Source organism: Clarias gariepinus, chromosome 1 (genome assembly GCF_024256425.1).
Source record: "Clarias gariepinus isolate MV-2021 ecotype Netherlands chromosome 1, CGAR_prim_01v2, whole genome shotgun sequence".
NCBI lineage: Eukaryota > Metazoa > Chordata > Actinopteri > Siluriformes > Clariidae > Clarias > Clarias gariepinus.
The window spans coordinates 5,877,765-5,887,330 of NC_071100.1; the positions used below are offsets into that span (position 1 = coordinate 5,877,765).

At 41.0% G+C, this 9,566-nt stretch overlaps 1 pseudogene; it reads left to right on the forward strand.

The window, feature by feature from the left end:
* Nucleotides 1-232: 232 nt before the first annotated feature.
* Nucleotides 233-2,761, forward strand: LOC128519523 (E3 ubiquitin-protein ligase TRIM21-like; annotated as a pseudogene).
* Nucleotides 2,762-9,566: the final 6,805 nt, after the last annotated feature.

Genomic DNA, 9,566 nt, shown 5'->3' on the forward strand with positions numbered 1-9,566 from the left:
GCTTAAAATTGCTTAAATCACCTTTCTTTCCCATTCTGACATTCAGTTTGGAGATTGTCTTGACCAGGACCACACCCCTTAATGCATTGAAGCAACTGCCATGTGATTGGTTAATTAGATAATTGCATTCATGAGAAATTGAACAGGTGTTCCTAATACTTCTTTAGGTGAGTGTATATACAGTGTGTGTTGTAAGGATGTGTACAGTTTTCTAAAATCCACTCTTATCTTGTCTCCTGTGTCAGTCATGGCTTCCTCCAGCAGTGTCCTGTGTGAAGATCAGCTCCAGTGCTCCATCTGTCTGGATGTGTTCACTGATCCAGTCTTTACTTCATGTGGACACAACTTCTGTATGATCTGTCTCAAAGAGTTCTGGGACAGCAGTTCACACTGTCTGTGTCCAGTGTGTAAAACATCTTTTGCTAAAAGACTTGAGTTATGTGTGAATACGTTTATCTCTGGACTGGCTGCTCCTTTTAAGAAGTCAGTTCAGTTGAAATCCAGCAGTGCTGCAGAAAAACCCACCCAATCTCTGGTACTCTGTGAGATCTGCTGTGAAAAGAAATGTGCAGCTGTGAAGTCCTGCCTGACCTGTATGACCTCTTACTGCAAGACTCACCTGGAACCTCATAAAAGAGTGTCTTCATTAAAGAAGCAGAAACTGATGGAGCCTGTGGAGAACCTGGAGGACTACATCTGCCAGAAACATGAGAGACCCCTGGAGCTGTTCTGTAGAGACGACCAGACGTGTGTGTCAGTTCTGTACTGAAACAGACCACAAAACTCACAACACTGTTCCTATAGAGGAGGAGAGTGCAGAGAAGAAGGTGAGAGACTGAAACTTATTAATGGATAGTAAAAGTTTGCAAACTAATGAAATGCAATGACCAAGAGTTGAACATCATCTATATTTTTCTCAGACTGAGATGGAAAAGACAGGAGCAGAAGTTCAGCAGATGATCCAGGAGCGACTGAAGAAGATTGAAGAAATAAAACACTCTGTAGAACTTAATAATGTGAGTCTCTCCTTCAAAACAAATACATTAGTGGAATCCTGATACAATCATATGAAATAAAATATTTTATCTTGATTTAATCTCCTGTTAGAAAACCACAGAGAAGGAGAAAGCAGATGTTGTGGAGATTTTCAGTGCTCTGATGCGCTGCATTAGGAGAAGACAGGCTGAACTGTTTAAGGTGATGGAGGAGAAGCAGAAAGCAGCAGAGAGGCAGGCTGAAGAGTTCATTGAAGATCTGGAGCAGGAAATCACTGAGCTAAAAAGGAGAAACACTGAGCTGGAGCAGCTCTCACACACTGAGGATCACCTCCACCTCCTACAGGTCAGAGTCCCTCTGTTTCTCAATAGCAATGCAGCACATGACAGGACAGCAGTCCCCATGCTGAGGGATTTCTCCTCTCTCCTGCTGTACTGTAGATTTACCCGTCACTGTGCAGCCCTCCACACACCCAGGACTGGACTGATGTCACTATTAACTCTCGTCTGAGTGTGGAGACTGTGAGGAGAGCTCTGTCTCAGATTCAGGAGACTCTCAGTGAGGAAATGGAGAAGCTTGATGAGACCGGTCAGTATTTGCTGATCTAAATGCTAAAATTCATAAAGATTCAGATAACAGAAGTACCGCAACTTTTTTTTTTTACTGCTTGTGTGTGTTCTATTGTTACAGCATCAGCAATTTACAATAATCATATATTTTATTTCACCTCATAAAAATAAAATAAAATTATAATAAAAAAGAAATATATATGACATCAATAATATTCTTAATTTTCAAACAGAACTGAAGAGAATTCAACAATATGCAGGTTTGTGAGCTCTTATCTGATCACACGACTAAATATATATTTCTTTACTGTTACATACTGTACAATGATAAACCTGATGTACGCTGTGTTTCTGTCTCTCAGTGGATGTGACTCTGGATCCTGATACAGCGAATCCTAAACTCATCCTGTCTGATGATGGGAAACAAGTTACAGATGGAGACACAGAACAGAATCTTCCAGATAACCCAAAGAGGTTTGATTCTTATCCTGATGTCCTGGGAAAGGAAGGATTCTCCTCAGGGAGATTTTACTATGAGGTGCAGGTCAGAGGGAGTACCGAGTGGGATTTAGGAGTGGTCAGAGAGTCAATTAAGAGGAAAGGCAAGATTACAGCCAGTCCTAAAGATGGACTCTGGTGTGTGTGGCTGAGAAATGATACTAAATATGAGGCTCTGGACTCTCCTCTTGTCTCCCTCTCCTTAAAACAGGCTCCTCAGAAGGTGGGGGTGTTTGTGGATTATGAGGAGGGTCTGATCTCCTTCTATGATGTTGATGCAAAGTCTCATATCTACTCTTTCACTGGTCAGACTTTCACTGAGAAACTTTATCCACACTTCTGCCCCTGTCCTAATGATGAAGGTGAAAATTCAGCACCACTGATTATCTGTCCTGTTAGTCAAATATAATATTAATTTTATTGTTTGTTTATTTGTATTGTATTTAGAATTTTGTGATCATCTATTTTACATTATCTAGTCCTGTTTATACTGTAGTGAAACAATCACAGAAACAGCAACATTAGTTACATTTTAACTCTGTAAACTAATGAGGTGTTCAAATACGAGCAGTATTGTGGATAATCGTCTCTCATGCTCAGTCTCAATGCGTGTGCGTCACTCATATAGTCAAAATCTGTATACGCTTATTCTGTTTACTATAACACTGTGACCATGTGTGTGTGTGCGCATAAAGCATTTTTTCTTCTATGAGTGAGAGTCTCTGTTGGCAAACTGATGTTCGGGCCCGTGTGTGTGTGTGTGTGTGTGTGTGTGTACTGTACACACTGTAAACCCTGCTAAGATGATTGCACTTAAACCATTTGAGGCAAATGATTTAACTAATTGACAGTAAAAAAAATACATTTGGTTAATTAGAGTCAACTTAAATGTAAAACAGTCAAAATGCCATATTTAAACTCATACACACTTAATTTATTTATTTTTGGCTAAGTAGAGTCAACTTAAATGCAAAATACTCAGAACCTAATATTTTACTTCAAATGCACTTAATACCATATTTGTACTAAAATAATTGGGATAGGAATATTCCAGATCAGTTTGCATTTTCTTTTGTCAATGAACACACAATGCAGTTTTTATTTTTATTTTATTAAAACACAGTGCAGGGTCACCGCCCTATAAAATTAGTAGCTCACTTTGATCCGAGTTTTACCAAGTTCCTGAATGAAGATAAAAGTGTTTATCATGGACTTTGGGTACTCCAGGCGGATTGCATAGGTAAAGTCCAACAAGAGACACATAGCTTGAGGCAGGTTGGTGAGTGAATCCATTACAAGGCTGCCCTCTAGGATGATCCTCACTCTTGTGGGGTTCAGTTGTGGTGATGTAGGGCTCGTGGCTCTGTTGTTCTCATAGCAGAGAATTCCCACTGGAATGTCCAAGGATTCTCCATCATTAAGATTCTTCATTGTGTGAGAGACAAGACAATAAAGAAGAAATTCAGGTAAACTGCAATCTGTCAATATATGACTATATGCTCTTATGTCTTTTAGTTTGCTTTTTATAATTCACTGTAGTTTTTTTGTTGTAATGTTGTGTAAAACAGGCCCTTTGAATTTTCCATAATTTATGCAGTAATGTATTACCTCTTGATAACAGGAAAGGCACATTATCAGACAAATCAAGTTAAAATCAACTTAAAGTAAAATGGCAATGATACGTAAACATATTAAGTAACTAACAATAAGAATTAAAATAAAATTACACACAGAGCTGCTCTTAAAGATCATAAATGCATCATCGCCAAAAATGACTTGAAGTCCCCTCAGGACAAAACATCTAATAATAATGATTTCCATCAAGTACACCAAAAACTTCTTCTTTAAGATCTTTTATAACGACTGAAAAATACAAAACAAGTCACATTTTTGCATACAGGAAAAGTTACTCATAACACAAATGAACCTCTTTTAACTTGTTGTACAATTATGTATTTTATGTAAGACAAGAAAAAAAAAAATTCAGAGGAAACATCCACAAGACTGGCTTTCTGTGAAAAGGGCTGGGGGGTGTTGGACTATCTGGCTAATTTTACGGATTATTTTCAAAGTAAAATTAGTTGTTTAATTCTATAAATTACATTAGCTTCATGGTTTAAAAAAGTTCAATAAAATGTACATTTATTTAAACTACTGTTGCCAACAGTGTTTGTATTAAAACCAACCTCAAATTTACACATTCAGATGTGCACAGATTTTTAACTAGAATTGTTTAAACTGTTTTTAATTTGGAGTAATTGAACATAGAAAACAACTTACCAATCTGTGGTAAGTCTGTGATAAGTTTACCAAAAAAAAAAAAAAAAACTTCTTCTTTAATGCATTCAACTGTCATTTAAAATAGTCCAAACTTGTGAATAACAGAAAAGCAAATGTATTATTTTTTTTTTACTTTATGCTACAGATAAGTTCCAGAAAACATATTTGTTTAAAGAGAGGGTAAATTCCTCAAAAGATCAGATTTACTCTGTAATATTAGGAATAAGGTCCAATTTCCTCAATATCCTCCAACAAAGAAGCTCAGACTAGTTTTGAATCTTGTGTAAAGATTGTCAATGTGTGTGAGAGTGTATGTCTTTGTCCCAGACACCTGCAGCTGAGGCCACACACACTTTAACATCAGCATAAAAGATCTAACAAAAAGTTAATATTCAAAATTCTAATTCTATTATTTGACGGCTGGATGGATGGATGAATGGATGGATTGATGGATTGATTGATTGATTGATTGGTTGATTGATTTTAATGATCCAGAAGAAAATCTGCCCACTTCTGCCCACACTGTCGACACTCTGCAAAAACTTGGTTTTGCTTCCCTTTAGTCCTGATCTCGTTCCACTGGACTTTCACCTGTTTGGTCCCCTGAAAGCAGCCCTACGAGGACGAAGATTTACTTCTGAAGTAATTATATTATATAATATTAATAATATATTTTCATTTACGTCTATATATTTTTTTTCTTAAAGAGTATGTAAAATTATATAGATATATTTGTTTTATATTAAAATTCTATATAAAATATATGTATTATTTAAATTTATATTTTAATATAAATTATATATTTACCCCAATGGTGAGTAAAAAAACACTCACCATAATAAATAAAAATAATAACTAATATAATTATAGATTATACAGTACATGTATAATTAATACATGGCAAATTGCTGAAAACAATGATAAGTTACAAAACAACAGTATACATAAAAGAATTAAAACATACACAGAAGCACCACATACGGATTTACATAACACTTCCTGTAATATGGGAGAATTAGAGTGCCGTAATGACTATAATATTTGTGCACATGGGTTCAATTATATCTCTTCAAATTGCTAAAAATGGCTCTTTAAGTGACATTTATATATATGGTAGGTCCTGACCACTGCAGTCCAGGAAAGGACCAGACAAGCAGTTGGAGTTGATCTGACCCAATAATTTAACTGTCACAGTGAGGCCCTTGTTAAAAGTTCAAGTTCAAGTAGGCATTATTGTCGCTTCAACCATATACAGTTAGTACACAGTGAAACGAAACAACGTTCCTCCAGGACCAAGGTGCTACATGCAACATAAATTTACAACATAAATTAAAAAATAAAAATAAACCAGCTAACTGGCCTAGTTAGCTGGCTAGCAAAGACAACACAGATTGATCTAACATAAATTACAAAATAAATTAACAAAAACTTACTAACTAAGGAAGACTATCTACAGGGTTTTTACAGACAACCAACAGACAACATAAAGTGCACGTGCAAATGTGCAAACAAAAGCAACAAAGTGACAGTGCGACAACATAACATAATAATAAGGTGTTGAGGTGATGAGTTGAGGTAGTGACAAGACGTTAAGAAGTTAGTGCAAAAGTAGTCCAGTAATGAATATTGTGCAAAAGAGCATTTACAGGTTGGTGTGTACGATAGTTTGGTGGTGTAGGTCAGTGTGTCTGCGCTTGCGTTGGATAGTCAGTCCAATCTCAATGTTTTGAGGTAGTTGAGTTAAGCTGAGTGATAATGTCAAATCAAATCAAATTCAAATTTTATTTGTCACATACACAGTCATACACAGTACGAAATGTAGTGAAATGCTTACACAACCGCCAGTGACCTTAAAAAGAGAATTAAAGCTTATAATAGTAATAAATATGAATAAAAGAAATATGATAGAAAATTTAAATAAAAAAGATAAAATAAATAAAATAAAATTTAACTAGGAAAAATAGAACTAAAAATAGAAACTGAAAATAGAAATGTACTGTACAAATAGAAATATAATGGTGTGCAAATATGCATAGAAAAAGTGACTTTGTGCAAAGCTAATTAAAGTGTCTTTGTGCAATGGTCCAGAATGTAAACGTAAACATGTAGTGTAGATGTGCGTGGAGTTGTCCATAGTGTCCATGGATGTATAAAGATTGATTGATTGATTGTGAAAATTGTGAAAATATTGTGTTAATTCTGCATAGTGGTGTGGTTGAGAGACCTTATCGCCTGCGGGAAGAAGCTCCTCTCAAGTCTCTCTGTGTTGGCCCTCAGGGAGCGGAATCGCTTCCCAGACCGCAACAGAGTGAACAGTCCATTGTTGGGGTGGCTGAGGTCCTTCACGACCTTTCTGGCCTTGGTCCAGCACCGCTTGGTGTAAATTGAGTGCAGGTCAGGGAGCTCGGTGCGGATGATGTGCTCAGCTGATCGCACCACCCTCTGTAGAGCTCGTCTGTCCTGCATGGTGCTGTTCCTGAACCAGGTCGTGATGTTTCCCGTCAGGATGCTCTCTATGGTGCAGGAGTAGAAATTCCTGAGCACCTTGGAGGGCAGTCTAAAGTCTCCCAAGCGTCTGAGGTGGTACAGACGCTGCCGGGCCTTTTTTACCACGGTGTTGATGTGACAGGACCATGCCAGGTCCAGCGTGATGTGAACACCGAGGTATCTGAAGCTGTCCACTCTCTCCACTGGGCTCCTGTTGATGATGGGGGTCTGGTAGTTCCTCACCTGCTTTGTACTGAAGTCCACTATCAGCTCCTTTGTCTTGCTGACGTTCAGGAGGAGATTGTTTCTCTGGCACCAGTTCTCCAGTTTTCCAACCTCCTCCAGGTAGGCCGTCTCATCGTTGTTGGTGATCAGGCCCACCACGACAGTGTCGTCAGCAAACTTGATGACGGTGGTGGAGTTGGTAGTGGCCACGCAGTCAGAGGTGTACAGAGAGTACAGCAGGGGGCTCAGAACACATCCCTGGGGGCTCCAGTGCTGAGAGTGAGGGAGGTTGAGACATGTCCGCCCATCCTTACTGCCTGTGGTCTGCCAGTCAGAAAATTGGAGATCCACTGACACATTGATGAGCTGAGTCCCAGGTGCTCCAGCTAGGTGGTGAGTGTGGAGGGAATTATGGTATTAAATGCAGAGCTGTAGTCGATGAAGAGCATTTTCACATAATTCCTCCTCCGAGTGTCCAGGTAAGTGAGAGATGTATGAAGGAGATGTGAGATTGCATCGTCCGTGGAACGGTTTGGACGGTATGCAAACTGTAGTGGGTCCAGTGTGTCTGGTAGTGAAGAAAAGATGAAGTCTCTGACCAGGCGTTTAAAGCACTTCATCACTACTTAGGTAAGAGCTACAGTACAGGGTGATAGTCATTAAGAGAATTCTCTTTGGGACAGGAACAATGATGGACTCTTTGAAGCATGTGGAGATCACCGACTGATTTAGAGAGATGTTGAATATCTCTGTGAACACAGGTGCTAGCTGGTCTGCGCAGGCTCTGAGGATACGGCCTGAGATGTCGTCTGGTCCTGCTGCTTTCCTGGTGTTCACTCTCTTGAAGGCTCTCCTCACGTCATGCTCGGTGATGATGAACGCGCTTCCGGTGCTGGCAGTGACTTCCTGTCTGTAGCCGTTAGAGCCGCTAGCATTAGCATCGCTAGCGTCTTTAGCTGCAGCCTCGAAGCGAGCATAGAAAGTGTTCAGCTCGTCTGCCAGAGTCACGTCCGCGTTCGTCATACCGGTTGTTGGTGCTTTAAAGTCCGTAATTGTCCTTAATCCCTGCCACAGGCTCCTAGAGTCACTCTGTTGGAGTTTTGACTCTAGTTTTCTCCTGTAGCGCTGCTTCGCCTCTTTCACCGCCTTCCGGACGCTGTATGACGCAGCCTTGTACGGTTCCATGTCCCCCGACGCGAGTCCCGTTTTGTAGACAGCGGTGCGAGATCTCAGAGCGTCGCGGATGGTTTTATCCACCCACGGCTTCTGGTTGGGAAACGTTTTAATAGTCTTTTTCTCTACGGTATCGTCCGCTAATTTCCCAATGAATCCCACAACCGCTTCCGTAAACACGCTGACGTCATCATCGGAGCTGTTTCTGAACATGTCCCAGTCTGCGTCATCGAGTGCGTCCTGTAACGCGGCCACCGATTGGTCCATCCAGCGCGCGACCTCCCTCTGAACCGGAACTTCCTGTTTCAGCCTTTGTTTGTATTTTGGCATGAGGAAGATGGCGGCGTGGTCGGATTTACCAAACGGAGGGCGAGATTGTGCCTTGTAGCTGTCCTTGACCGTTGTATAACAATGATCCAGTGTCCTTTCGCCCCTGGTGGGGCAGGTGATGTGCTGATAAAAGTTCGGCGCTGCGCGTTTGAGGTTGGCACTATTAAAGGCCCCTGCTACAATAAGCGCAGCGTGCCGGTGTTGTGATTGTTGCTGTGTGAGTGCCTCATGCAGCTCGCATAAGGCAGTGTCCGTGTCCGCTTGTGGTGGAATATAAACGGGGCTGATTTTGACCGATGTAAACTCCCGAGGTAGATAAAAAGGACGACACATGATGGACAGTAGTTCCAGGTTTGGTGTGCAGGAGCGTGTGAGAGGAACAACGCTCGCGCTGTTGCACCAGCTGCTGTTCACAATTAAACACACGCCGCCTCCCGTTGACTTCCCCGAGTCCCGTGTCCTGTCCATGCGGTGAACCGAGAAGAACTCGCCCGGCTGGATGGCATGGTCTGGCACCGCTGAGTTCAGCCATGTCTCTGTGAAGCAGAGGAGATTGCAGTCCCGAATGTCTCTCTGGAACTTTATCCTGGCCCTGAGGTCATCGAGCTTGTTCTCCAGTGACTGGACGTTGGCGAGCAGGATGCTAGGCAGAGGTGTGCGGTGTGCACGGGCTCTCAGCCTGTTCCTGACGCCGGCTCTTTTCCCTCAGGGCCGCCGCTTCGCGCCGCGTCCTTTGTTTTCCCTCAGGATCTTAATCGGCCAGCTCGGATCCGGAGTTAAAAATGTCGAATTGTGAGTACATTGTATACCAATAGAAACAAGAGTGTCTCTATCATAACTAATGTACTCCATGGTGGTAATTTGACTGGTTTTAAAATGCTAAAAACTAACTTAAAGAACAAAAACAAAGAAAAGGTGGTTGGAGCAGTCGTGACGGCAGCCGACCTCACCGGCGCCACCTTCGAGTTCTAATGTTTGTGTGTGCGTGCGTGTGTGTGTTTGTGTGTG